The sequence below is a fragment of the Lepidochelys kempii genome, chromosome 2, assembly GCF_965140285.1.
Source record: "Lepidochelys kempii isolate rLepKem1 chromosome 2, rLepKem1.hap1, whole genome shotgun sequence".
Taxonomy (NCBI): domain Eukaryota; kingdom Metazoa; phylum Chordata; order Testudines; family Cheloniidae; genus Lepidochelys; species Lepidochelys kempii.
The window spans coordinates 55,089,016-55,114,243 of record NC_136381.1 but is presented as its reverse complement, the minus strand read 5'-3'; the positions used below and the strand labels follow the sequence as shown (position 1 = coordinate 55,114,243).

General features: G+C 39.4%; 1 protein-coding gene across 2 annotated transcripts in view; it reads left to right on the top strand.

The window, feature by feature from the left end:
- The first annotated feature begins 6,731 nt into the window (after nt 1-6,731).
- Nucleotides 6,732-25,228, top strand: part of ZFHX4 (zinc finger homeobox 4) — a 173,867-nt gene continuing 155,370 nt past the window's right edge. For both annotated transcript variants that reach the window (XM_073330767.2, XM_073330765.2), the window contains exon 1: nt 6,732-7,034. The gene's annotated coding sequence lies outside the window, so the exon portion shown is untranslated. The remainder of the gene's footprint in view (nt 7,035-25,228) is intronic.

Below are 25,228 nucleotides of genomic sequence, written 5' to 3'. Positions count from 1 at the left end.
GAGAAGGTGAATCAATGAGTGAGAGAGAGCTCAGTCTGAGGGTTAGGTTAGATTTCCAGAGCTCATCGACCAGCCCGCCGGAGTCACTATTCAGCCCGAGTCCCAAACACACGCCTCACTAACTACTTTACAGCCACTTTCATTGATTTTCTTTATCAAATAAACATAATACCCGTTACAGCAACACTTCCTCTTCACGCAGTCAGAATGCCACCAGCTCTGATTGCTGCGTTTCTCCGGATTGCAGTTTCCTCCTCTAGCTAAATCGTGTTCTTTCACATAAATGGTCAAGTATATTATTGCTTCAGAATTTTTCGCTAATCTGGAAAGTACACTATTGACTCGGTAAATCATTTAGATTGTAAAATACAGGTTTCCCCCTCCCCCCTCTGCAAGTCTGGAGTGCAACCGCAAATTTGTTCCTTCAGTTTTAGTAGTGGCTAGTATATTTACATATTTATTTTTGCTAATAAGTGGTAATTGATTGAAAGGCCAACGTTTGCAGTGAACGCTGTCTCTTGGATAATATAGAAAAATTAACGCAACTTTAGCAGTTGCATCTAAACTGCCAGTCTGTCTAAACGCTTCAGTTTTAAAACTCAATTTCATTTAAAAATGTATTTTCCCCTAAAAGTAGCTCCCTTCGATAGCTGTGTTTGAACTAGGTTCTTCCATATATGTCAAAGGGCTGTTGAATTATTCATTATTATAATTACTATCATCATTGTCATTATCCCTTTCCATGTGGCAATAATTTTATTATCGTAATTTGATACCTGAAGAATTTCCTGTTAGTCGTTTGATTATCATTTTTTCTACTGAAAAGAAAAGTTTTGTTTATAAATGAGAGAGAAATATTTTAAATGCTTTTATGTTTGCTATAGATTTCCGTTTATCTAATCGATCGGAATGCCAATAAATCGATTAAAGGTTTAGTGTTTTACAAACAACCATTTTGTGCTTCTTGATTTTACATTCAGAAGGATTTTAATAAAGCTATTGCTTTCTCTGAACATTTGTTCACCCAAAATCTAATATTCCATCATTTTTTATTATTTACAATTACAATTTAAAGTGCCTCTAATGAGAAGAATAAACACAAATAAAAGAAGGAACTGTTCTGTTCAAATTACTTTATGCCAGTGGTCAATATATTTAGGGAAAGCCCTTAAAAATCATGGTGAATTATATGCGATCATACAGTGATTGCGGAATATTAAATTAAACTTAGATAAATCCGCATTGAAGGAGGCAGCACCCAATCCTGAATTTATTTCCCATTTTCTATAACAGCATCACGGCGCTCCTCTCTTTGCAATGACAATGTGCCAAATCTAGGCATTTTGAAAACATTTTCCATATGCTTTAACTGGAGACTGATAGACAAAGAAGAAAAGAAGATGGTCTTTTTTCTCTTGAGGTATATTTCTTTTAACTCTTTCTCCAAGCTTTTCAGATCTTCATCATTTTAAAACAAAAGTTTGAGAATCAGTAGACATTTTTTTTCTTTTACATTTCCCCCCTTAACGCGTAATCAATTCCTGAACTCTGGAGTTTCAGTTACGCTTTAATGCAGGACTATAGAACTATCCTTTCTGTACCTTGACGGACAACATTTTTGGGAGAAAGCATTGATTCATTTAGCTTTCGCTTGCTGGTTTTTGTAATTAAAGATGGTTTTAATTATACTTTTTTGTAAGTCAGATCAGATGTGCTGCTTGCTTGCTGGAAGGATTTTTTCTTTTAACTGTGCTTTTAATTTATGTGTAGTTTTTTTGCGGACAGCACAGAGGTGGTGGGCTTTTATTTAGCTGTAAAATCCACACGTTTGCTTTGAAAACTTGGCTCCTTGGGCGAAAATAACTTTTCCTGGTTGCTTTATAATCACTGTTGGTCGCAGAGGTAGTTTAGCATATTGTCTACACAACAAAGATTCCAGTTTTATTGGCAGTGAGGATTGTTGGAATTAAGTTTAAATATTTCATAACTTTCTTGTCTGTACAATAAGATCGGTAGTTGTATTGGCTTTTTCTTTCTTTTTTCTTTCTTTCTACCGGGATCGTTTTATTTTTAAAGTCCCTCTTTTTTTCCCTTTTCCAGAATAGAATATACCCCCCCCCCCCGGATATATCACTGCTGGAAATAGGCTCTTGGGCTTTCCTGAGGGGGTTGGGGGGGGGGGAGTAAGCGGTCGTTTTCATCGATTTGCATAAGAGCTAGTGAGGTGTCTGTGAAGTTGGTGAACTGCTTTTGTTTGGGGGCTAGTCCTGACTGTTTTTGTTTATAAACACTGGGGTGGTTGCCGGGAGGGAGGGAGGTCAGCGGACTGTCAAAGCGCTGACCTCTGAAAGCCCAGAGGGCGCCTGGCTCCTTCACCCTCTCCTGTCTCTCTCCCTCTCTCTTTTCCTTTCCAATCCCATCCAAGGCCAGGAGCTCAGGTTCAGGGCATTTAATCCCCGCGATCTTTCCAAGAAAGGAGCTGGAAAAGGGCCGTTAAGGCTCCGGAGGAAACGCTGACAACTGCCTGAGATCTGGGTGGCTTTTATAGTAACGTCCCGGTGCGAGATTTTGTGCAGCTCCAGCCAAAATAACAACAACAACAAAAGGCCAATCAGGAACTATACTATTTAGCATACAAAATCTTATCGAGATGCCTGTCCTGTTTGGATATGATTATTTTTGGGTTACTGCTTATAGAAGCACTTTCAGTAGCAGAAGGTAGTTCTCCATTCTAGGATTTGGGAAGTGGGCGGTGGGGGGGGGGGGCAGAATTTTAAGGCATTATGTTCATGTTGTTCTATTTCTTTTTCGAACCGAACTGTAACTTTCTAGTAACTTTTTTTCCCCCTGTGTATTCTGGAATGTGTTTGGTTTGTGCTTTGTAAATTACCACTAGATTTGTGTACATAGTACCTGCAACGTGATGATAATTTATTAATAAGCCATGCGCTTTTGCTCCAGTGTCAACTTCATCTCCCCAAAATGGTCCGAGAGATTGCTATCAGGTTTAAGTGTATTTTGAAAAGAAGTTGCTGAGTTAAACAAAAAATGTTAGTTAACACACTGCCTTTGTCAAATAGCCCCCGGGAGAAGAAAAGACAACAGACAAGGAAAGGAGGTGGGAGCTAGGGATCTGAAAGTGTCTGTTGCTCAGATAAAGGGTCTCTAACACTGAAATCTTGTAATACCTCGTTTCAAACTGAGCTCATCTATAGACTTAGGGAACGCAGTCAAAAGACACGGATCCTCTTTCCCTTGGGCTGGGGGCCATTTATTAGGGAATTATGTCGGGTTGTTAAGAAGGGGAGCGGCTGTAATTATGTATAGCCTCATGCCCTTGTGTGTCCGCGGTACAGATTTGGGGAATGAAATGAGCCTGGCAAAGAGACTTGGTGTCAAAGTGTATCTGCTGGGTTTGCATTTCTTTGTGGAATAAAGCATGGTAAGTGCTCGTTCCTGGCCCTCTCCAGACCCTCCTCACCCGGTCCAATAAGTTTCTGTGGGGGCTCCGTATGGGGGGGGCGCGACACTAAGAGGGCGACATATTTTTCCTCTTCGAAATGTAACGTCACTATCAGAGCTTTGGTGGTTTCAACATGAGGCTTTAAAAAAAAACCAAAACCCCCCCCCCAAAAAAAACAACAAAAAACCCCCCTACAACAACCCAAAATGTATAACGGTGCCTCGAGGAGCGGTTTGGGGGAGGGGGTCCGCAGAGACCAGAGAAGAGGAGCTGAGAGGTTAGGCAGGAGCCTTAGGGGGCGATCAGCTGAGTGAGTGGGAGAGAGAGGGAGGAGAGGGAGGGAGCCTTGCAGCCGGGGCCGAGCAGCTGGGGAGCCCGCTTGGAGCAGCAGCAGCAGCAGCCGGCCAGTCCCCGGGTCCTTCTAGCTGCTGCTCGCCTGCCTTCCTTCCTCCCCCTGACAACGCCGAGCTTCGCTCTTATCACATCCCACAAACCTGCTGCTGCTGCTGCCTTTCGGAATTAACCTTCTTCGATTTTTCCTCGCTACGTGGCGATCCCCGGGTTTCTTCTAAACTGTTAACATCCCGTAGTGCCTCCCCCCGCCCCCCGTAAGCTACTATTTTTAGGAAAAGAGAGAGCGAGAGAGGAACTATCAAACATTAGAAAGGACAGTAAACAGTGGCGGAAGAAAGCCTGAAAATGTGGACTCTCCTCTCACAGTTCCTGCCTGCATTCCCCCTCTTTGTTCCTTGAGCTGTGACTCAAGAACACTAGAAAGGGCTGTAGCCCCCTCCAAGAAGAGATAAAGGAAAGAAATCTGCAACAAAAAAGAATGACTTGATTGATCTGACGTTTGGTGTTTTGACATTAATGACATTAATGATATTGATGTTTCACCAGAAAAAAAAGCACTAAGAATAAAGGGGGGGGGGCGAACTTCAAAACTAAATTATCTTCCTTTCCTTATTCTTCTATGACATTAAGTATACGTGTTTCTTCACTTGAATTTGAAAGAGATGTATTGTTCTCAGGTGTTTCTTCATCGTGCTGTATTTAATTGTCTCCAGTCTTAGGAAATGTTTTACCATCCTTCAGGCATGCACTTGAATGGACAATGCATCGTTTTAACTCAGAGTCCCGTTTCGTCTATAATTTAAGTCTAAAAGTCCTCTTTCCATCATATCACGTCAATCTATTCCTGTAAATGGGATTCAGAGATTTCATTTTCACCCTTTGTTTGCATCTCTGTTTTTTTCTCTGAAAACACCAATCGCTGTTTCTTTCACACACGCAGTCACAGGAAGCTTTGCTTTCCGAGATCTACATGCATATACATACGTTTGCATATATGTTTTCCTTTAATTGAAGAGCTGATGTAATCCTGAGGTAAGGTTTGCAAAGGAATAAAGTTCCTCTCGAGAACGCGAAAGTTCTTTTCTTTAAGTTCGAGTCTCGGAGGTTTTCCTGAAGTTTGAAGTAGGGTTTCTCTAGATTTAGGTAGTTTAGTTTCTGTCCCCGTTATAGTGGCAGTTCCCGATGTTTTGGATAACGGTATAAAGATAACTGTACTTCCATGCTGGTGACTTCCTCTTCCACCTCCCCCCCGACCAATTTCTCCCCCAATCTATCAGGACCTTCGCTATGACCTTAAACATCTGCTTTCAGCAACTTGCTTCCCTTACGCTGGCCTGTGCCTGCTCTTTCAGGGCTGCCCTAATTCAGCATCAGGTGGGGATTTTCCTGTTAGTGTTAGTTCCAAGATGTGCAAAATGTTCCCCTAGAATGGAAAGGTTTCGGGCCCAGAAAGGTGCATATTTATATCTTCTGATTTGTGGGGATTGGGATAAACCTTTCTGTTGGTATTTGGCGCTTAAGGCCTAAGACAAGGTTTTGACATGTATCACCAACTTCAAAGGCATGTCAGCTCTAAGGTTATGGTTCACCTGCGCAAGGTCCCTGGTATTGTAAATATCCCATGTATTTAACTGTTACTTAGTGATTTTTTATGGTATACCCATTTCTGGAATAGCATTATTAAAAATCTGCACGTGTTCCTGCGGTGTATTCCAGACTCTTTGAATAGTCTTTTTTTTTTTTATCTTCAGTAGGGGATATTTTAAAGTATGTCTATTCCTAGTTTTTGTTAATTATCTTTTAATGAAAGTGTCACTCATATTCACATCTGTAGTACTGTATTAGGTTAGGATAATTAGGTTTTCAAATTAGAAACAATCTCCTTAAATCCCATACAAGACAATATCTGTAGTAGATTCCCACTTATAATTGTATTTGTACGTTTTCCTCTATTTTTCATCATGGTAGATTTTTTTTTCAAGAAATGAAGCTGCCTGATAAAATAACTTAGATGACAAAATATTAATAAAATATCAATAATTGTCCTAAAGGTGGTTCATGGTATGTACTATACTACATGTATAGTATACAAAGGTATTCTTTCCCTATACTAGTATTTACTTCGTTTTGTTAACTCTGTCTATTGTGGATATTTTATAGTTCATTTGCCATTGCTTTTTATCTTGCTGATTTCCTTAACCCGTTATATCGTAGGTATCAAATACAATGTGTGTGTGCGTGTATGTAAAACTGAGTGTGTGTGTGTGTAAATAAATGCTTCTCCGTATCTATATAAGTAGATATTTCCCATCTTAGACACACTATCTTTCTTCTTACGGGGGCATTCCACATTCATTATCCCATTCCAGACATATTTCTTACTAAATCCCCATTTAAGAAAACCAAAACCAAAACCAAAACCCCCTCACTGGTGAAATAATTAATTTGCACCCAGTTCTTTTCAATTCCTGAGCAGTTAAAAGAGCAAGACTTCTCCCCCACCTTTTCTTTTTTTTTTTTTTTTTTTAATTTTCCCCTGCCATCTACTTTGTGTGTATGGGTGTATGTGTCTGTGTTACTAATGAAGTTTGCAGACTTGTGTTTGTGTCCATAAGCTCCTTTCCTGCTGCCCCTTCTTCTCTGGGCTGGTTGTGTGGTTCCTGCAGCCCCTACGAGCCCCCAGCAGCCGCGGCAGCTCCAGCTTCTCTAAGTCCGGGGCTGCGCGTCATTTGCAGTCTGGAGAATGTTGATCACCTCACTAATTACACCTCTCTCTCTCTCTCTCTCCTCTCCTCTCCCTCTCTCTCTCTCGCTCATTCCCAGAGTGCATATCGGGAATAGACACACAAAGACATGCGCACTCAACTTAATCAGCCATTTTTTTAAACAGGGCTAAAACGATAATAATTAGCAGAATAAAGACATATCGGATTTTCATTTCCTTTCCTCCTTTTCCCAACCCCTTCACAACCAAACAGCGAGACCGCGGTCGGCACATGCTTTAACAACTCCCGGACCCCAAAGGACTGCTCTATGCCCCCCACTTCTTGCTCAATCATTTTTATTTCCACCCAATAAAGTTGGAGGATTATTTTTTTTTTTATTTTTTTTAAATGAACCTTCTCTCGTTTACTTGGATGTGATCAGCTGTTAAGTAAATAAAGCAAAACAAAAAAAGAGGCGAAGATCCAGTAGGAACTGCGAGGGGAAATGGAAAGTAAGTTTTTTCTTTAACTTTTATTGAGTAGTTTGTGTTAAATTTAGGTCGAGTATCGATTATCTTTCCAGGCTGATCTTGCACAATCTTTGATATTTCGCTCTCGCTCGCTCTCTCTCTCTCCCTCTCTGCCTCTTTCTCTCTCCCTCACATACACACACACTCACATCCCCAGATCCCATGTATCTCTCCCTCTCTCGCCCCCCTTTTTTCTGCCTCTTTCCCCATTTTTAGGTACAATATTTGCTCTCATTTGGGGGAGGAGGGGCTGCTTTCTCTTTCTCTCGCTCTCTTTTTATTTTTTATCCTGGGGGGTGACATTTTTCGGGCTCTAACTTTTGGATTAAGTGGAGGATTCTACACGTTTTTCCAGAAGAGGCTGTCTTTTTCTCCCCCCTACTCTCCCCCCCCATTTTGCATTTTTAGGGAGCTGGAAAAAACCTGTCAGATTAGGAGAAATGTTACGACTGCCAGAAGTCATCGCCTGCCAGTAGCCCCCAGCCCTTTACCCCTTCACCTTCTTTCACAGCTTGATCCCCCAAAAGTTTGAGGTGCATTTTTTTGGGGGGGGCGCAGATTCCCCGTTTTTTCTCCCAACTTTCGCTTTTTAGGGGGCTAGATCCCAGCAGGACGGAGGGGATCCGGACTGTGTGTGTGCGTGCGGGTGCTGCTGGGGTGTGTGGGGTACTGTGTTCGCAGGTAGGTTTCGCAGCAGCAGAAGCTGTGAGCTCCTCTGTCTCTAGCAGCAGGAAGAAGCAGAGCCCGTTAGCAGCGTGCTTTGCCTGTGTGTCAGTTTCCACAGAGCTGCTGGGAGCCCGGCTGGCTAGAGGGATGTGCTGACGGACGCTGTCTGGAGCAGGCTGGCTGCCGGAGCAGCTCGCCAGCAGCTAGGGGCATCGCTGCTATTGGGCTCTGGGGCTGGCTTAAGCGGCCCCCCGCCAAGGCTTTACGGGGAAATCGGTATGTTTTGAACCCGAGGAAGATGCTGTAAGACACAAATCGTGATAACGCAGCACAGCTCCTGCTCTGGCTCCTTGTGCCGGGGATCCAGTGCATCCCTGCCGACCCAGCGGCTAATGGCAGCCGCGTCCCTGCTTCCCCCTTCCGCCTTCAATGAAATTCCCTGTAAAAATGGTAATAAACTTTCCCCCCAGCCGGTGCCAACTTACGGCCGCTCCCCTCCACTCCTCCCCTCTTTCATCCCCCCCAGCAGCAGCAGCGGCAAACGCACGGGTTGGTATTTCTTTTGTTACCTGCGAGGCGGGCGGCCGAGGGTCTCTCATCGGCTGCTTGGGGCACTGGGTCCAGCCGAGAGGGGAGGCACATCAGTCGGGTTCAGCCTGTTTCACCTCAGCTCCGTCCCGAGGAGGCTTTAGCTCCCATTCAGTAACACACCCTCCTCCTCCTCCTCTTCCTCCTTAGGTACCAAGGCTCAGATCGCAAGCAGAACACCCCCCCCCGCTCCCCCCCACCCCCAAAAAAACAACCAAAAGACAACTTGCCAGGCTGAAGATGGTGGATTTACACTGAGTCAGACACAAGCAGGTTCACCCAGGAAGTCTGACCATCCCGTTTTCTGACAGTTGCATTTCCTCTGCTCCATTTCGCTCTCCTGGTTTTGTTTTTGTTTTTAAAACCCTGTTCCATTTTTAATCAAGGATCATGTAGTTGGCAAAAGGAGAGAGAGGGAGAGAAACAGGAAGAAAGAGAGAGGGCTGTTGTTGTTTTGTTTGTTTTTTTAATTGTGTTCCCCTGGATTTTCAGTGGCTTGATCCCTAGGAGCGGTGGTGGAGTGGTTAAGCATCATATGTAGTATTATATTTTTAGTTTGGTGGTGGATGGATGGAAGAGGTAGTGAGCAGCCTTTGCAGCCCTGCCTGTTGTTGGTTAGATTGAGGCAGAGACTTGGCTGCGATTGGGACACGACTGTGACATGGGCATCGATCGCTTCCATTGAGAGCAATGCAAAAACACAGCCTGGGTATGTAACACTCTCAGTGCCATCAACACTTGTTTTACTTTATATTTACTGGAAAAACTGACAGAACAAGCCGAGTGCTTTTCTTTTAAAGAAGGAATACGGACAATTGGATGGGAAGGTGCTCAAAGAAGATTGTTAAAATAAACTGCAGGGGGGAAAAGCCTTTATCATTATTACTCCACTTTCTGTTCAACTAACTGTATTTAAGGAGTTTCTTTTTCTTCTGGTCTGGGGGATCCTACTAAGCTGAATGAAATAATAAATAATGAAAAAACACCCCCAAACAATCAGCCTTGAGGGAATATCTGATAGTTTTCAAGGTTTACGGTTTCAATCGGCAGGAAGGCACACAAAAATAAAAGATGGCTAGCCAGCTGTTTTAACCTTTTGCACCTGGCTTCAGTGCAGGGCTCATCAGGATTATTCAGTTATTCATGCTATCTGTGCTTGAATATTTATAGTATACGATCTAGAGATCCACACACTGCACTGTAGCATCTATTTATCCTCTGGTCATTGGCTTTTGGACTTCTTCAACATAAACATGTATTCAATAGTTTTCATTTTTATTATAATGAGCATATAGGGTCAATGAAATATAGGGGGAAAGTCGTAAATCTGCAAAAGTGAAACCTACCCAAGGAACAAAGAAAGGTCAGGTAAACCATCTGTGTAAGTCACAGTAATAGTACCTGCTATTGGTTTATGCAGGGATACTGGTTTATTATTCTCTAAAATGAAACTTATCAGTTAGACCAAGTTCAAACTAAAGGAAACCTTTGCAGATAACATATGGCATGACTTGCATCTTTCAGAATATGGGCACATTTTTGTTCTTTGATTTTTTATTAGTTTGGGTTTATTTTTAAAAGATGCTGTACCAGCAAAGAACATATAAAGGGGGATGAGAAAATCACTGTTTAATATTGCAGAATTTACTGCTTCCATTCTGACCATGAGCCTAAATTTACACAATGAAATTTGATTATCTCTAATAACAATATTAGATCCTGCACTGGATGGATGAGAATTGAGGTGGTTTTGTTGATTGCAAGGGTTTAATGTTGCATTTCAGAATCTGATGTGGTTTAGCCTCCCTTCCATTAACTGGAAAACCCCTGAGGTTTTACAATTATTTCTTAAAGATAATACATTTAAGATTGCATTGGTAGGCTGAAGAAAAGTCATAAAGGCAAGAAGGGAAGCCCTTAATAACTCTTGAGATTCAGACATGTTCAGCAGTTAGATTGGCTCTGACTTCACCAAGGGTCGACAATGTGTCATTTCCATGAAGCCAAATTGCCCTCTGCCTATATGATATTAATGTGCAAATCAATATTTCAGGGATTAAATTTCCCTTCTTCATTTTTTATGGTTTCTACCTCAATAAGTCTCAAGTCTATTAGAAGAGGCTGGATGATTTAAAATCTTTCACTGCAGAATGACTTGTCGTAGCCTTGTTTCACAGACCGTTTTTGGATTTTCTTTATAAAAGACCAAAGGCATTCCAAAGAAGTTGATAGTCAATGTAGGGACATGCTCAGTATTGTAAAGCCCTTGTTCGATTAAGAGCTAAAAAGGTATTGAAAATATAATATATATGTTTATATAATATATATATACAGTCTATTGCTTTAAAAATATTATGCTAATCACCTATTGATTTATTTCAAAATCAATTGAAGCTCCTTTCTTATTAGTGATTTGTTCAGCATTCTTCAGCTTTGTTGTTAATTTTCTTAAACATCATGCATGAATTAATCTGCTGTGAGAATGTGTTTGGGGTTTTGGTTTAAGAATATTTAAAAACAGACAGTTTTGCCTTTCTAATGTAAGTGATGTGAAGAGTCTAGTATAGTTAAAAGAACCAGGGCTGTTTTTTCCTGTATTTAGAGTTCAGCATTGTTTTAATGAAGCAAAGGGGCCTTTTACAAATATTTTATGATTTCTAAATAGATGTTTATCAGCAACATATATTAAGAATGTCCTTTTGAATATTCACGATCAGTTAAAAATTAAAATGGAGATTCTGATCTGGAAGGAAACAATACTTGACAGAAAATTTAGGTCAAAATATGAGGTTGTGACTTTATCACATAATCTTGGGAAGGCCCTACTGTCTATCATTTGGTGTTGTTTTATAGTCTTAGACCATCTGGACCAAGTTCCGCACAGCTGCATGAATTTCATATGTGATAGAACATTTTTTCCATTCAGTGTGAAATGTTCCTTCCTAAAAACGTACACCAGACTCGCTTAATTTAGTCTGCTAAAAGAAATGCACATGAAAAAGGACAAAAGGCTCTTTAATCTCTGCAAGCTGTTTGTTTTTCTTCAAGATTCCTGTCTATTTGAGTTTGAAAAGTCATGTTTATTGAGGAGATGATTCTGAGGTGTGACATTAAAATAATATATGATTTTTGTGCTAGTTTCTGCTCTCCTAGTTAATTTGCACAACTACTTTTTATGCCTGTCAAAACAGAGAGTTAATCTATTCTTATTTACAATTAATCTCAATAAAATTAATCTTAACTATGCCTTAGTCAGTGGCTTAAAATATCTAATTATATTCAATTAACTGCTGTCATAGTAATTAACATTGCTTAATTGCCTCTGCATATATTTATGTAAAGCTCATTAGTTACTGCTTGCTCTTTTTTTCCTTTGCTCACTTCCATTTTTGTTGCTGTCAGAGCACTGACATCGAACCCTCTCTAGGTTTTGACAATTCTGATCTTTAAGGATCTGACTATGCCAGTGAGGACAAATGATTTTGTAACATTTTATTTGGGTAAATATTAATGTTTTCATATGCAAAGAGATACTAGTGCTGGTCTTTAAAGTACCTCCAACCACCCCCCTCTCTCTCCACCCCACGCCAGCTCAGACAAAAATATTTTCTAGCCTTGTTGATAGAAATATGAGAAGCCAGGTTAAGCTTTGTGTTTATAAATGAAGAGCCTTTCTGCATCTGCCTTGGGGCTGTACCCACAAGGCAGAGCTTTCCTGCTCCAAAATCATTCAAAGGGTTAAAGACTTGGCCAGGGTTCAAATTGAAAAGCGCCCAGGGAAAGTGCATGTGAATATGTACAAGTTTCATGTAATTAGTGCTTAATTATATTAACATATGCAAATTGTCAATTTAGGAGCTTGTTGAGCTGGCAAAGATCAGCCAGGCACAATTGCTGTATTGTTCTGAAACAATAATGGATTTCAAGTTGGATTGTGGAAACACATAACTAGCTATCTAATTTAACTCATACCATGGTGAAATTTCATTAGTCTCCATGGAGACTGGTTTAATTGTGCTGACTAATGTTCTGGGCTGCAGAATGTCCTAAAAAGAAAGCGTTGTTTGCCTAATCCACCTTACAATGACACTTGTTTGTACATGTTTCCCTTGTGTGAGAATTTGCATATGCAAATAAATAGTTTCTCTGCATCATTTGTCATGGCTGTTCATTACCCATGAAGAGGACATTGTTACTAGGCTGTTACTGAGTCTCCCAAGACAGGATAGTGTCAACCAGTCCAGCCACATTCTTTCATAATTTGTTTCTGATTAATAGACCAGAGTGAGGCTCATTCTATTCAGGCCTCTGCAAAGGGAAGGTCAGTTCTGTCACTGAAAAGAGTTTCCGCAGCAACTGAAGGTTTTCTCTCCCTCCCCTTCCCCCTTTTTCTTTAGTTAACATAATCATATTTAGAATAATGTATTCTTGCTCGAAGGAATACCTCCACTAATAATCTCCAGTTTCCTAAAGCAAAAGAGAGGGAAATAAAGGAGATTCTGGTATTGGAATATTAATCCTGTTTTTGACAGAAAGGTAAACTGATATAATTGCTTTTCAGTCGAAGGAATGGGGGTTTATACAAGTGTGAAAGCATCGGAAAAGGATTAGCATTTTTTTGCATAATGAAAAGCTCTGTTGAATAGGGCACTGAATGGTTGACTGAATGACTAAGATGAAAGGAAGATGAAAATGCAGGCTCCTCTTTCTTTATGCCTATGCTCAGCTCTCCCTAAAGTTATGTTTGTCCAAGACTTTAGAAAACAAGCAGAAGCTCAGATTTCAGCAACTTTATAAGATGCCCTGAGTTTCCATCATCATGTGAAGTAATATGTATGATAATACTGCAGCTAGAGGATGATAAACACAGGTTTGTATGTAGAAGAGTTCCAGGAACATGACAGGCTATCCAAATATTGACTATTGGGTACTTTGCCTGTGGGGAGGGGGGTGGGAGGTGGGGAGTTATTTTAAAAGTTTCCAATGGAAATTATGCATCAGTACAGAATAATAGTCTAATCAAGTTTGTTATTCATGCAAGCTGCATTTAGTTAACACCTGTTTTAATTAATGAACTATTTCTCTTTGGAAAAAGTTATGAATTCTGACTTCGTTAAGTGGTTAAGTGGTCTGTAAGCCTTTATGGGGAAAAATACTCTCTTATTCAGTACTTAACATGGAAAAATCTGATTTAAATAGAAATTAGTATATGAATATAATGAACAATATTTTGGCACAATTGTATCAATATATTTTAACTTTTTAATACACTTACAGTAGGTTCCCATATCACTAAAGGTCTGACCCTACTGTCATCAAAGTTACAGATTAAAGGCAATGCCGGTTTTAAAAGAGCAGGATCAGGCCTTATGTTAGGGCTGTAACTGGTTAGTTGTTGACAGTGTGATCAGTGCTCATAGTTATATTCTCTCAGCAGTAATTAGTGCAGTTAAAATACCTTAAGGGTTGAGACAGTTTTGAAAGTGGGAATTGGTTCTCTTTGTACATATGTAAATCGATTGCAGTGTAGATGATTATTTATATATATATATATATCTATTTAAATAGTTATTAATTTAATGGCACTATAGAAAAGTGTTGGTAGACTCTACCATGTATTATCTTTGTTTGTTTGCTCTTGTTAGTTTGCAGAACTTGCATTTGTACATGCTTGCCAGTTTAGTGCTGTACTTGACTGGATAATATTTAAACGGCTAGATTCACATTTAAGAATTCAGAAGTAAAAGTGGATGACTGAAGTAAGGTTGCCAATTCAGCATGGAATTATTTGCAGCCAGAAGTGTTTGATCTTAATTAGATCACAAAGATTCCTTACTTTTTAGATGAAGTTGAAGAAATTCTATATGGTTTTGGAAACTTTTATTGCTAACTTTATGAAATTCCTTAAAACCTCTGTTAAATGAAGAAGAAATCTACATAAAGGATGTTCTCTCAAACCGAGATGGGTTTATTGATGTATTTCCATAAGAAAAATGTGTTAATTTAAAAAATACATTCATTTGTATTTTAAAATATTGTTAACCAAGCACCATGTGTTGTAACTGGCAATTTTCCAGCCACTGTAGAATTGGATAACACATGGATTAATAGTAACTTATGTGATGTCTGCTGTCTTACTGAATGGGTAGAAACCCAGAGTATTTCAGATACTTTCTAAAATCCAGAAATCTCAGTAACATGCAAAGTATTATATGTTTATGTGAACAGATTGATAGATGTGAGAAATTAAGAGAGACACTTATTTCTTGGTAACTGTTCTAGGTTCATCATTAGTAAAACAATATTCGTTGTGGTACTCATACGTGTTGATAGCAAGATTCAGAAGTATTTTAGAGCTCAATCCTGCAGTCCTTACTCAGGCAAAACTCCTCCCTTCTTTTGCTCTAGTAAAGTCTTCAGGATTTGGTCTTTAACATGGGTGTTCTGTAGTTCCTTCGTTGTTTAGTAGTTATACTTCAATGCTGCTATAACAGTACTCTTATTTATCATTCCTGTTTTTCAGGGTTCAAAATGTGGCTAGAAAAGTTTGCACCAGGCTGGAATTTCAAATGCAAGGTCCTGTCTATGACAGACTTTTTCTTTTTAAACAATTTTTTAAAGGAACGGTTTAACCAAGTTTTATGAATGAAATAAAAGCTTACCGTGTTAAGACACTCTTTTATATGTCCACATTATTCAAAGCAGCCTTTGAGTTTAAAAAATGACATTTAGAAAGTGATTTGTCTATAATATAGTTTATTTGCTTTTGGTAATTTTGAGAACAGTTTTAAACCCACCTAGAAATTGGGATTTTTTTGACTTAGTTCATGTTTGTGGCTGTCAAGCTGACCTGATAGGCGGTACCAGCTCCTAAGTAGGTGTGATAGTCTTTTAGGTCAATAGTTCACTAAGTAAAGACTATATGTACAAGGTAGACCATGGGATCTCTGAAAACACACAGACTGTAATGGGTCTGCAGTCCAACTAATGCACATACTCTGCTATGTAAGACACACAACTAAGGATGTATTTAAATAGGCAAATGCTCTGCCTTTAAAACAAAGAAAGACTTACAGAGTGTCTGTATTGACTGAAGCCTAACTCATCTGAAACAGACAAAAATCAAGTGTCTGATTCTCCTAACTTACACCAGTGTAAATCAGGAATAATTCAGTGAAGTCAGTGGAATTACATTAGTGTAAAACAATGGTGTGCAAATGGTGTAAATGAGAGGAGAATCAGGCCCATAATCTCTAGTCAAAAATACTCATGTTAAATCCTGTATAAAAGATGTTGTCTTTTTGGAAAGAAGTTTTAGTAGAACATTTTCTGTGTATGAAGAAGTAATACATAAGGTGACATGCTCTAGGTGAGGTTTTGTGGCGGGGCTGGTGGCGGCTGATTCTTCTCAGCAACCAGGTAATAGCAGAGTTGTGAGTCTGTACGCAAAGGTTGTTGAAGGCCTGCTCTTTCCAATTTGACATTGAGGCTTCCTCATAGAGCATCTCCCCTAATCTGAGGTCACCTGTCACTAGCAGCTCCTCACAATATGACATATCAAAGAAGTAAATGGGGTTACTCTAGATTTACAATATTTGCTATAGGTTTACAGATCAGAATCTTCTCCAGTTTAAGAAAACAAGTGTGCATGTCCTCCCACCTCCCACTTGGAGATAAAAGTTTCCATTTTGTGAGACAGCAAAGGCCCCAAAGCAACTTTCCCAAGGAGACAAGAAGGCTCCTCACACTTCCCAAGTTTTATACAACGTTCTCCACACAGAGCAACGTTCCCTGTGTGAGGTGCCATAGCCAAACCACTGCAAAGTGCAGTTTCTCCCTATTTCAAGCACATTGGTCCTTACTTCCGCTTTCAGATGGTAAGGGTCCGCATGGAAAGCAGCTCTTTATAGAGTACCACCCTCATGTTCTTCACCCTTCTCCTCACCTTTTGTGTAATGTGAAAATGTTTGTTTGTTTGACAGGAAGAGGAATATAGATTTTGTTCTCAATTTGTAAAATTGAGGGTATAAATAAGAAAATGCTTTAGCATTTATAAAATTAAAGTTAATGACTGACATTTATATAGCAAATGCCACCCCCAAACCCCTGAAACTATTATAAACTGATTACAAGAAACCACTTCCTCCATCACTGGGACACAGCCGTCTCTAGGGTGGAAAGTGTCACACAGTACACAAACAGCACCCCACAACTATGCCACACAATGACTTGGGAAAGAAAGTTAAGAATGTTTTATCCCACAAAAACAACTAGATCATTGTAGTTAGACAAAATGTAATTTTCCAACTGGTAATCAGTTAGTGCATCAGGGTAAACATTCCAGCTCTGGTGGAAAGTGTCACTGGATATTTGATAGTCACAGGTGGTCAGGGCCTTGGATTTATATCTCTTTTGAAAGAGGGATCCTCCAGCATTACAGTAGCTTCTAGTTCAGAATTAGGGCCTGATCCAAAGCCCAATGAAGTTAGTGTGAGTAGAGACTCACAGTGACTTCTGTGGGCTTTTGGATCGGGCCCTTAGAGGGAGAAATGACATTTACTGAATCATCTACAGCACTATGTTTTCTTTGGAAGTCTCCATGCTGATTGGGCCCAGCTGGGGTTAGCTTATGAGATCACAGACCAAGGTGGTATGGTTGCAACTTCTCTTGAATAGGTGGAAGAATACCAAGATAAAAAGGAGTCTAAATGTCATTTTATAAATAGCTGTGACTGAAAGCATAACAATGGCTTGGCTATTATAGAGTAGATTGAATCTCATTGGAGGTAACACGTCCAAAATAAAGGACAAGAAATTAAAAATTGTGGGTTTAATTACATGTTGAAACCCTGTCCCATAAACAAACAGTTGTTCCTATGTATTACAGCATGGGTCTGGTATATGTGGGCATTATTGTTATATGTGCTGTAATACCTGTGTCCTAGCCTGAGTTAATGATAATGTGTTCGGAGTGGAGTTTTGGGGCTCAAACTCTGACTTTACTGTCTTATGTCCATTTGTTTCACAACCTTGGGGTTATTTAAAAATAAATTCAAACATCCTTAGAAAACTATCTAAACAAATTTAAGAGCAAGAATTTGTGAATATTTCTTATTTTACTTCTTGCCATACAAACACAGTGTGTTAGTTCTCAGTATTGTAGTTACTTGACAGGATTTTAATAATTGGAAAAATATATTAGAAACCCTTATTTAAATGAACCTATATGCAAGTTAAACAAATGCAGAACTGTTTAATGGTTTGCCTGGGAATTATTTAGACTGACCTGTGTAATAATATTTTTATTAGCTGTAATTTGTTTTCTAGGGAGAAAAGGGTGTTTTTAAAGTTGTGTGTTAACATGCAGGCTTGGTATTGAAATGGGACAATACCAGAATGTGCATTTCTAAGAAGGTGGGACAACAGTTACCTAAAAGGTGAAGACTTGAGAAAAAATGGGGAGAGTCATTTCTCTCCTGAAATGAAGCAGGGTGCAGATTAGGAACCATTAAGATTTGCCAGGAGTTGCTGGTCATAGAAGCCTGTTTAAGTGCTCACTGTCAACAAGGAAATCATGGGCAGCACTTAAAGTGGCTCACCTTTGATTTATTCATAAACCTCACACGAGCACTTGGCTTTGTTCTTGCACTGGTAAGGGGGAACTGATGCCAATAAGAACAGGAATAAAGAGCTTCTTGCATGGTCCAAAAGTGAATAGCACTTTATCTCAAAGCATGACCTCCATTCCCAAGATCTGTTGTGTTACAGTTGACTCCATCTAGATGTGTGTGTAGTCTCAGATGAATTGCTAGAAGAGGTTACGACAAATATATACTTTGTAAACCCTGTAGATGTAACAAGAACTATGTAACTGGTACTTAGATTCTAACTTAACAGGAAGATTGCAGTATTAATACTGAATTGAAAGATTTCCTCTTCAGACAGCATTTAGTGTTAGTGTTGTTAATGAAAGTCAGAAAACTGATTCAAGTGAAAAGCTTATTTGTACACCACTATACTCCTTAAGAGATTCATTTGAAAATGCATGTTGATGGTACAGAAAAATATGTGAAGTAGTTCTGAGACAAAGAAATTGGCTTACTTATTTATTAGTCATGTTTGATTGCTGTTGGTTTATTTATGTCTCTCTAAAAATGGCAAGTAGTGCTAGCAGTCCAGCATGGGGGAAGGGACCTTTTGAAGACGGTCAACTGGCATGTTTGCACTAGGGCAGAGGTTGAGTACAGTTACTTAAATCCCCAGAGAAACATTTAGTTAATGCTAGCTTTTTTCTGATCCTGTCTGAGTTTGGTTTTCTTTTTGCCTTTAATGAAGTTTATCTGTTGTTACTTTAGGGTTCAGATGTTTTTTAAATTTACTTGCATTTTCATAACAAATTAAACAAAAGGAGTCATATTGGAAGATAGTGATGAGAGCTAATGATATGTCTTTAGATAAAGCAGTCCTCGTGTGCAATCTGATCACAGCCATCAGCTCATTTGTCATGGCTGAAGTGAAAATGTCAGGACCAATGAGTGTATGAGTGCTGAAGGGGGCGAAAGGGCTTTTGGAGACACTTTTGTGCTGGGAGTGGGCCATAGCTTAGATTCCGCTCTAGGGAAATACTGGGATTAGCCAACTCTGTGCACAAATCCCTAGCATAACAGAATTAGTTGGGAAAATGAGGTTTGTTAAGGAAAAAAATTCTACAGAATTGCTCTAGGCTGCAGCCCAATAACTGTGCAAAACAGTGAGGCTTTTTATTAAAATAATTTTAGTGATGTGAATTTACACACATTCCAGCACAAGCCATAATTGGTAGGCAACATTACAGCAAAGCCCATTTTAATGTATTTTACATCCGTATATGTGTCTAATTTTATACGGTTATCATAGTATTAAAATAAATGTGATCTTAAAAATCTGAACTAAAGGTTTTTCAAAACTGACAGGGAAATCAGATTTTAATTTTTTTAACGTTCAGTAAAAATTATAGAAGAAAATACAGTAGAAGTAAATGTAGCTCATTGAAATACCAGCCAATGCTGATGAAATCTTACAGAATGATAGGGTTAGAAGGGACCACAAGGGTCACCTAGTCTAAATCCCTGCCAAGATGCAGGATTGTTGCATTGTTTAGTTCAGACAAAAAAATAAGATGGTCAAACTCCCCATAGTAGCATTTCCTCACTCTGAAAGTTTAATTCACACCACAGGTAAGTGGCATACTGGATCAGAACTGAGGTCTGTTAGTATCCTGTCTCTGACAGTGGCCAGTGCGAGATGTTTCAGAGGAAGGGGCAAGAAACCCCAGTAGTCGGATGTGAGATAATTTGCTGAACATACCAGGTCTCATCCTGGTCTCTAATAACTAGAGATTGGCTTAAGCCCTGAAGAGGTGAGGTTTGGGGCTGGGAATGGGCGACAGGGGACGGATCACTTGATGATTACCTGTTCTGTTCATTCCCTCTGGGGCACCTGGAATTGGACACTGTCAAAAGAGGGATACTGGGCTAGATGGACCTTTGGTCTGATCAACTATGGCCGTTCTTAAGTTCTTCTGTAATATCCTGGTCAAAATTTTTGTTAACATTAGTATGCTAACTCTGGATATCCATATAAATGTCCAATCCCTTTTTGACTCTTGCTCAGTTCTTGGTCTCAGTGATGTCCTGTGGCTATGAGTTCCATATATCCAGCATTGTATAAAAAAGAAGAATTTCTTTCTATCAGTTTTGAATTTGACATCTTTTAATTTAATGGTCTGTCCCCCGGTTCTTTTATTACTACACTCCCTTTTTCCATATTGGGACCTCCTTCCTTTTAACACATGGGAAAGACAAGTGTGGCTGTGGTCTTCTGTCACTTGTTTGCAACCCTCAGGTTGAGAACACCTTAACTGAAATGACGCTTTCACTTGCCAAGCCCATCCAGCTGATGCCAAGATAGGAAGGTGGCTCAGATGATCATATTCCTGTATCATTCTGGGCTGGCAGGAGCCAGCCATCTTCCTTTTATCTCTGAATTGGCTAGTGGGCAGAGTATGCTCAGGAATTGTCTGAGTGTTAGGTGTGTTCAAACACTAGTCCGCCTGGCTTGTTTCTGGGTGCCTCAGGGAAAGCATGGAGGTGGCTCGCCTGAAGAGAGTATTTGCCCCTTCTTCCACCATTTCACCAGTCTTGGAATAGCAGTTGTGAGGCATTGGTTGTATCTTCACTTCAGGGGACTCAGGATTCTTGCTGATTTGCACAGGGCTCAGCAGACTGCCAATTTAGGGTTGAGAGAAAGTTTTCCCTCATCGCATGGTGATGCTGGTGCTGGGAATTTTTCACTTTCCTCTCATATATTTAGCTGGTGTCAGCAGTAAAGGCTAGATGTTAGTGATATACTGCTACTGAACTTGTTGGTGATTGCCATCAGATCACCCTATCGCCTGTGGCTGAGTACTTTTCACAAAGTCAAACTTTTAAGTCAATATCTGACCTATCATTCCTTGTCCTCAAAGGAAACCTGCACAACACCTTCAAAAGACGAGCTTGTGAATTTAAATTCATAACTCTGCTAGATGCTAAAAAATCTTGGTGTCAACAGAGACACTGGTTTTATGGCTCATTACAACAATTTTACTCCTGGGAGAATTCTGGGTCACTGCACATGCGCAGAATTCATATGCCACGCAGACTTTTTTTTTCTTAGCAGGAAATCCATTCTGCCAAGAAGTGCTGCAGTTACTCCTTTCACCCACCAGGGGCCACTGTGGCACCAGAACAGAGAGCAGCTGCTCCCAGGTGGGAGCAGCTAGCTACATATAGGGAAGAGAAGAGGCTGGTTCCTCACAGTGCCCTGCCCGTGAGGCCAGGTCAGGAGGCATGGGATATGTGGGGGACAGACAACATGGGGCACATGGGGTTGCTGGGGGGTCACAGACCGGGGTTCAGAAGGGCTAGTGGGGGGGACAGACTGGGGTAGGGGCTGAATGGCAGTGGGGGTGCAAAGACATATGGGGACAGGAGGGAGGGGCTGACTGAGTGGGGGTGCAGGGACATGGGGAAGGGGGTGCAGGGACACATAGGTATGGGGGATGGGATGGCTGAGTGGGGGCACAGGGACACCCTGGGACAGGGCAGATGGGCCTGACTGAATGAGAGAGGCTAGGCGTCAGCCAGGGTCTGTATGGGAAAGGCCCCCTAACGAACCCCCTCCTCCAAGGAAACAAACTGTTCCATATTTTTCCCACCCACACCCAGCAACCCTCCAAGTTCATACCCAGGCTGTTTCCCAGCAATTACTTCCCTCTCCCTCAGCTCCTCCATTACCCCTAACTCCCCCAACCTTTTGCATTGCTTCTGAGGGAAGTACATGTCTGTATTTCAGATTAAATGAATTATTACTCAAAGTTCTGTATTAATAGGCCTAGTAAGGAATCTATTGGTCAAAAACATTTTTTGAATCTTTTTTGTGGTCTGTATTGTGACAGACATATTTGGTGACAGGTATTCTGAAATAAATTACCAAAATAAATGAAACTGGTGTGATTATATTGTATTATTTTGACAAATAAAATACGCAGAATTTTGCAGAATTTTAAAATATTGTGCGTAGGATTTTTATTTTTTTGGCACAGAATTCCCCTAGGAGTAAACAGTTTGTAACCTACTACTAAGCCTCCTTTGTCCTATGACTGCAGAGGTGTTAATTGCCCACTTCATTTTAAGTGGTTTCTTGTAATGTGTTAACCCCTTATGCTTAACAATCATCCCTCCTTTTATTTAGCTGTGATACTCTGGTTTACCTTTTCCAGACCTGAAGACCTTTGTGAAGCTTGCAAGCTTGTCTCTTCCACCAATGGAAGTTGGTCCAATAAGAGATATTACCTCACTCACCTTGTCTCCATTATATCATTGTTGAGTTTGAGGCCTTGGCAGCAGGGCTGTGATGTGGTGGAGAGAGGCTTCAGCATTTAGTGTATTTGCAGTTATTAGTAATTATGTATTTCACAATTTGTTAAGCGAATTCCACTGTGAGGGAAAGTGGGTGATCTGATTCTTAATCCCTTTCCCCCCCAAATCTTAGCCATGAGTTTAGGAACAGGCAGGGCTAAAACACACACTGACTGCAGGGGGTGGAGAGAAATGGGTGTGCAGAAGAGCCTTAGGCTCTGGCTCAGATACCAGGTAATTGTCTCGAGTAAACTTAGTCTTCCTTGGAGTGGGGTTGCAGCTAGCACGTGAAACTCCCCTTTGTGGTCACAGGCTTCAGGCCTTCACAGAGATATGAACGTGGCCCCAGGGACTAAAGATGCCAGGTAACCTTGAGACTGTTGTAGAAATTTGTAATAAAGTTGCAGCCACTGGCCTTTAAACCCCAAACACTTCTCTGCTTGTTTACGGGTGTCACTGAGTGGCAGCAGCAAAGTAATTTATTTGATCTAACTAGTACTTATCTTTGTTAGAAGTTGTCTACAGATTTCTTCCATTTCATGTACAGTGAATTGTCCTCTTTCAGATAATGTACTTGTACAACCTTTTTTGTTTAATTCTATTGATTTACAGTGTTAAAGTGAAATATCTGATACCTGTTTCCTGCCCTTCGAGTATATGTAGTCAAAGAGGGCTGATTAGGTTCTCCCCTCCCCCCACTAGCCCTTTAGCTATTTTAAATGTATAATTATCATTGCATGTAATTTGATAGCTGCACTAATTGCTGCCAACCATTGTCTGTTTGCACTTAATGCTGAAACCTGATCAACATCCTGCTTTGGTTGATGTTTAGTGGTAAACTTTAATTAACTCTTATTGCATTGAAGAAGAGCTCAGTCTCAGTGCTAACTAATCATTTACCTTCATTATGTCCTGACAGCTCCACTTGTTCCTGGTACTAATAGATACACCAGTCAGTAAATAAACCTGCAAACCTTCATTCATGCCTTGAAGTTGTTCCACATTGATATTTTGTTGCTTAAAGTATAAGATAACTGGGTAAAGATAATTATTTCAGTTAGTTTTGTACCTCTGGTTTTCCAGACACCAATCTCAAATTGCCTTTTTCATGCCAGACAATTTCATTTTAATAGTAACTGTAGATTTAAGATAACATTATTCCTTCAACATGGTTCCTATAGACATGCATCTTTTGAATCAATACAATTAAGCTTGTCTCCTGTTGGAATTCTTGTAATTATTTTTCCTGAAATACTTTTCCTGTAATGATATTGAAGTTAAAGTAATCAGGTTACTGGCAGATCATGTAAAATTCAACTCAAAATTGCTGGCTGCTTGATTTTAATTTGTCTGACATCAAGTTTGTTTGAAAAGGGATAATATGTGGTTAAACCAAGGAGCTTATAATTATGGTTGACATTTGTTTGTTTATAATGAAATCTAATTAAAGTTCATACATTTTAAAACACAAAAGTTAATTACTGAATTGCTCACTTCACTTATGCACAGCAGTCAAATTAACTTGCAGTGTAAAAAATGACGACTCTGCATTATAAAAAATAAAATGCCCAGTTGATCTTGGATATCCACAACAAATGAGCCACTATTTTATTCTAGAAATAAATCTGCCTTATTTCTGACTATACTATTTAAAAAAAAAACAAATGGCCCTCTATTTTCATTGACCATGTTGATTTTACTATGAAATAATATTTAAATATTTTAATACTGTTAGGAACACTATACATTTTCTTTTGAGAATGCATCATTAGAAGTATCTTATGTTGTGTTTCTAAAATGTACTCTAAAACCTATCCTATCAAGACTCTTTCTGAAATCATCTGAAGTTGGAGTATTGCTAAGAGAATTGGAATGCTAGCATGAATACCTGGCTTGCGATTACTTCTATAAAGATAATTACAGCATTGTTAGCTTGCAAGCAAAGGGCTTGTGGGCCTTTGGTTTTTGTTTTAAAAAAACTGAACCAAAACATTTATTGCAAAGTTTGTTGTCAGATAATAGAGACAGACTGGATATCTGGAACCACAATGCCTTCATATTTATTATTATTTTTAGTTTTGTCTTAAATTTTGAATTTGCTAAGAAGGTGTGTGCATGTTGCAAAAGTAGCACTTGTCTGTGAATAAAAACAAAATATGTATGATAATTCACACACTTTAAAAGACTATTGCATTGTACACGATTCTTTAAAGTGCCCTGTGTCATATTTTTGCAAAGTCAAAAACCCGTGGTAAATTTAATGAAACAAGAAACACGGCTGTAATTTTTTAAGCTTGTTAAAATAAGCTATTAATTTCCCAGTGTTTGTGAGCAGGTGAGAGATATTAACGGTGTAATTTTTAGTGAAGACAATTAGGATTAATTTTCTAACTAGTTCTATGTAACGTACTTGTGTGTGATTTTAAAATAATATATAATGTAAATTAACTTTGCAGTTAAAGAGATTAAATTGTGAAGGCTTTGCAGATTGGGAGTATTGACATATGGATAAAAACAGTAAATATGATGTATTAATTCCTAAAATGATTAATGCAGCAAATTTATTTCAAAGAAAAAACCCAAATGGATTCCATAGTTAAGATTTATATTTAGCAGGTTTATTAATTTGAATTTCCAAATCTAATAGGGATTTTGGGGGTGAAAAGGGAATACTTGGGGACTCTTTTCATTAATCCATATGCTTGAGTATTTTATATAGCTTTTCGTAGTTTATATTGTGTGCATTATGATACAGGACCTGATTGATTTGTAGATTAATATTTATTTAGTAAAGGAAAATCAAAGGGATTAAGCAGTCAGAATTTTAACTCTAATCCTACTTTGCATAGATGAGACAAAGGGAGGTGATTAATGCTTATAGCTCATTGGGTCACTATCATTCAGATGCACCTTTCTTTAAACAGAAAGAAAAGAGGAAAGTTGATATATCCTCTTGGGTATTGGCAAACAACAGTTTTCTAG